General features: G+C 36.9%; 1 pseudogene; it reads right to left on the bottom strand.

Annotated features, from left to right (window-relative positions):
- Window positions 1–437: 437 nt before the first annotated feature.
- On the bottom strand, window positions 438–1,354 carry LOC123936303 (annotated as a pseudogene).
- Between the last annotated feature and the right edge of the window lie 4,202 nt (window positions 1,355–5,556).

Below are 5,556 nucleotides of genomic sequence, written 5' to 3'. Positions count from 1 at the left end.
TCACTTTTGAATGAATGTAGACATGAGTGAACTACTTACAGTGACATATATTACAGTTTCCTTATTATACTTTTAATATCACGTGCTTGAGTATAGTATATTTCCTACTCACTACATTCAGACATTAAGGAGGACATTACAAAATACATGATTCAAGATGCAAACATTGAGTTAACAGTTGAAATGTATTCCCAGAAGCCAAATACTGTTGACAATAACACCATTTTTTCGAGGTTTCAATTTGGAAAAGCATGTAGCTTCAATAACTATGATTAAGCCATCCTGAAATGAGCAAGAATCAATATATTTATCAATTTATTGCATAAATATCCTTTAGATTAACATATTCCAAACAGTATTCTAGGTAAAGGGATCTATATTGGTCAATCTCAATCAATAAGGGGTTCCTAAAGTGACATATCCTGTACAAATATCAATTATGCCAACAGTCTTTTCAGGGCACCAGTAACCTCTTTATTTCTCAGGCTGTAGATGAATGGATTCAGAAGAGGTGTGATGATGGTGTAAAACACTGCCACTGCCTTATCCTGTTCTGGAGAATGCAAGGAGTGTGGCCTTGCATAGGTGGAGAGGGTAGTCATATAAAATAGGCTTGCCACAATTAGGTGAGAGGAACAAGTGGAGATAGCTTTTGTCTGTCCTTTACCTGAGCTCACCTGGAACACCACAGTAAGTATACGGACATAGGAAGCTAGAATGGCCATGAATGGTAGCAGCAGAATGATAAACCCACTTAGGAGGATTGTATGCTCATACTGGGAAGTATCCTGACACACCAGTGGTACCAGAGATGGAACTTCACAGAAAAGGTGGTTAACAATTCGAGACCTACAAAATGGAAGTTGAAAAGCATACAATGTATGCACTAAAGCATTGATAGAGCTACTGCCCCATGTGCATGTGACCATGAACCAACAGATATTCTTGCTCATAAGTACAGGATAGTGTAAAGGGTGACAGATGGCTACATATCAATCATAGGACATGAAACCAAGGAGAAGGGCTTCAGTTCCAACAAGTGTCAAGAATACAAATGCTTGAATTTCACAACCTAAAAATGTAATGGTCTTACTCTTTGTCAGGAAGTCAGTGGTCATCTTGGGCACGGTGGTGGAGATGTACATCATGTCAATAAAGGAGAGCTGACTGAGTAGGACATTGGAGTGTGGAGTATGATGTCCAACTGAATGAGAAGGACCAGTATGATATTCCCCACCAGAGCCACTGAAAAGAGGGTTACAATGGCAACAAAGAGGAAAGTGTCCATTTGACCATATTGGAAAAGACCAGAAAGTATAAAATCTGTTTCTACACATTGGTTTCCCGTCTTCATAGTTTAAACTGAAACACATCAGAACAGATCATATCCCGAGATTCCATGAAAATCCTTTAAGGAAAAAGAAAGTGATTATTACTACATGCTTTTATTGCCTCCATAGCATTTTCTCAGCCAAATGAAATTTCAAGACCGTACGCCACTTCTATTTTCTTCCTTAGATGAGGGGAAAACAAATTATCTTATTACAGTAACTTTCAGAGAGTAAGTCCTGTATGATCAGAGTTTAGTCAAAATCAGAGTTTAGTCAAAATCGTTACACACAGGGCACATTTTAGAGAATGTAAGGTTGCTCAATTTCCCTTAGCCTTCACTTTTTTTTTCTCTTTTGATCACTAGATGAATTAATCCCAATCAATTTCCCAGTGTTTTTATGGGCATCCTAAAAGTAATTTAAATTTCTGTCCAGTTTGAAAAATACATGTTTCCTCGTCTTACTTTCTTTTGGAAAAGTACAGAATGCTTAGGCCATTTGTTAAGCATAAAAAGAGTTCTTTATTCCAGCTTCCTTCCATCTCTGAATCCAAGGATAATACTGTGGTATGCACGTGAACCATTGAATGCTGTAAGAAGTTCTCCACAATGTTAAATCACTCAACTTTAGTCTATAACAGCAGTAATAAAGTATGAATACAAAACATTTCAATAATTACAGAATACTTAGGCCTTTGTAAAACATATACATATTTTCTAATCAGGTTTTTTGCCAGTTCTGTTTCCAAAAAATAATACTATGCTAAATACTAAAAACATTGAATGCTGTAAAAACATTTCCATAAATATGAAGAAGTTAATTTTAAGCTATGCAACATTTAATGTGTTATACATCAAGAAAATATTTCTCCTGATAGATGAGGAATGTGTGCCAAAGTTGGAGTTGCAATTAGAGGCACGTAAAATATATCATGCATCTTCTTTCCCCAAAAGAAAAAAAAAACATTACTCCCAGAATCCTACTACAACTTCCAGGATAAATTTCTACATACAGTTAAAATTCCTAATGAGTGGCTCAATTCCCTTTAATAAAAAGTAAACATTGAGGAATGACAGCTTGTATGATATTATGTTCACTAATTTAAAACTTACAATTCTCAATCCTAAATAAATATAATTACAATATACCACTGGTGTATTAAGCAATGGCTTGGAAATCCAATATGAGCAAAGTAATTACGGATAGCACTATCTTAAACACTTCTAAGAACAATACTATATTAAGTATGTGTAATCCAAAACCAGAAATTTTGGTAAGAAAGAAGTACCAATATTAAAATTTAGAATCATCATGGAAGATTTAAGAACAAATTAAATAGGAGATCCATAAACTGAAAGTTGAACACTTACACCAAAACAAATTTAACTAATAAGCAATTATATTTGTAGTTATTTTCATCATAATAAAACCTCTTCTAATTTTTATCACAGCTGACACATATTCCCACATTATCATCCCCCAACTTCCCCTGAATTTTAAATTCTACTTTATTAAAATATTTAATATCCATTTTTTAATTCAAAAGTGTCAGATAATCATATCCACAGATAGAAAATAAAGAAATGAGTAGGAATGAAAGCCTAACGTATAGAAACTATGTCATCTCCTTAAATATTATTAGGCAGTGAGAAGGTAAATATCAAAATGAAAGTATTAATAATAACCAGGATTCATCTGAAAACATAGAACTTATAAAACACTTTATTGTATTCACAGACCTGTACCCCTGGGATAAAAATACATTATATGTTTATTAAAAAAAAAATTTGGAAGGGGAGGCGAACCATAAGAGACTATGGACTCTGAAAAACAACCTGAGGGTTTTGAAGGGTCAGGGGTGGGAGGTTGGGGGAACAGGTGGTGGGTAATGGGGAGGGCACGTTTTGCATGGAGCAATGGGTGTTGTGCAAAAAGAATGAATACTGTTACGCTGAAAAAATAAATAAAATGGAAAAAAAAATTTAGTGACTCTTACTTTCCTATAAAATGACTTAGTTGTGAAAAGGCTTTCTCCCCAAAGAAAATGTCAGCAATAAATCACACCTGCTTGTCCTCAGAGGGGACAAAAAGGAATTATGTAATTCAGATCTCAGCTTTTAAATAAAGTTTGAATCCCATAAGTCATCAACACTTACATCAAGGTTAGTCATTGCTGGAAATAACTTAAGACTATCATGGGACAAAACTATAATTTCAGAATCCTGAAATGGACAGTCTTTGGTGCTTTCTTTAAGAAAAAAAAATACAACGTTCAGTTAAGATAGGATCTTTGGAAGGGTCTGTACAAGCCAACGTCCCTAAAGCTGATGTCTTTACTACCTTTAAGATCATTCCTGGAGTCCACAGTCTCTCATGGTTCCTATCCCCCTCCAAAAGACAAACTCAGAGTGTTAGAAGGGAGGAGGGTGGGAGGGTGGGTGAGTCTAGTGGTGGCTATTAAGGAGGGCACATATTGGGGGCGCCTGGGTGGCTCAGCAGGTTAAAGCCTCTGCCTTCAGCTCAGGTCATGATCCCAGGGTCCTGGGATCGAGCCCCGCATCGGGCTCTCTGCTTGGCTGGGAGCCTGCTTCCTCCTCTCTCTCTCTCTGCCTGCCTCTCTGCCTACTTGTAATCTCTGTCTGTCAAATAAATAAATCTAAAAAAAAAAAAAAAAAAGGAGGGCACATATTGCATGGAGCAATAGGTGCTATACACAAACAATGACTCATTGAACACTACATCGGAAACTGATGATGTGGGGCACCTGGTGCTCACTGGGTTAAACCTCTGCCTTAGGCTCAAGTGATGATCTCAGGGTCCTGGGATTAAGCCCTGCATTGAGCTCTCTGCTAAGCAGGGAGGCTGCTTCCCCCTCCCCCTCTGCTTGCTCTCTGCCTACTTGTGATCTCTCTCTCTCTCTCTCTCTGTCCGTCAAACAAATAAATAAAGTCTTAAAAAAAAAAAGACTAATGATGTATTGTATGGTGACTAACATAACACAATAAAAAAGATAATTCAACATCTAAATTTAGATCAAATACTTTTAGTAATGATGGTATTTGTTTTTTTTTTATTTGAACTTGATATTGTTCACAAAAACTATTTTAAATGTATTATAAGTAACAAATGTAAACTACTTAGGATTGTTATGAAAAGCTCAGAGTCTGGCTCAAAAGAAAACAAAACAAAACAGACAAAACAAAACCTTCCCGTGTTATAAAAATGGGTGTGTGTCCTCCGTTTTCCAACATTTAGCAAGAGAGTCAAAGTGGAATGTGCTGATGGAATGGGACTAAGGAAGAATGGCTTACCAACATAAATAGGATAATCAGAATTGTTTGTTTTCTTTTTTTCTGAGGTTTGCTCCCACTTTTCTATTGTGAATGGTGATGGTACATAGAGCTGAGGATGATTTTGGATAATTAAATTAATAAGTGTAGGCAAGCAATTCACAATATTGCCTGGCACAGAACACCCAAAAAATACTTCTTTTTGATATTTGCAAATGACAGTACAGACAAAAGGTTGATATCCAGGATCTATAAAGAACTTCTCAAACTCAACACACACAAAACAGATAATCATATCGAAAAATGGGCAGAAGATATGAACAGACACTTCTCCAATGAAGACATACAAATGACTATCAGACACGTGAAAAAATGTTCATCATCACTAGCCATCAGGGAGATTCAAATTAAAACCACGTTGAGATACCACCTGACACCAGTTAGAATGGCCAAAATTAGCAAGACAGGAAACAACGTGTGTTGGAGAGGATGTGGAGAAAGGGGAACCCTCTTCCACTGTTTGTGGGAATGCAAGTTAGTGCAGCCACTTTGGAGAACAGTGTGGAGACTCCTGAAGAAATTAAGAATAGAGCTTCCCTATGACCCTGCAATTGCACTGATGGGTATTTACCCCAAAGGTACAGATGTAGTGAAAAGAAGGGCCATCTGTACCCCGATGTTTATTGCAGCAATGGCTACGGTCGCCAAACTGTGGAAAGAACCAAGATGCCCTTCAACGGATGAATGGATAAGGAAGATGTGGTACATATACACGATGGAGTATTATGCCTCCATCAGAAAGGATGAATACCCAGCTTTTGTAGCAACATGGACGGGACTGGAGGAGATTATGCTGAGCGAAGTAAGTCAAGCAGAGAGAGTCAAGTATCATATGGTTTCACTTATTTGTGGAGCATAACAAATAACACGGAGGA

This window comes from Meles meles, unplaced genomic scaffold, assembly GCF_922984935.1.
Source record: "Meles meles unplaced genomic scaffold, mMelMel3.1 paternal haplotype, whole genome shotgun sequence".
Taxonomy (NCBI): domain Eukaryota; kingdom Metazoa; phylum Chordata; class Mammalia; order Carnivora; family Mustelidae; genus Meles; species Meles meles.
Note: the sequence above shows the minus strand (reverse complement) of the source record. Positions and strands in the feature narration are given on the sequence as shown.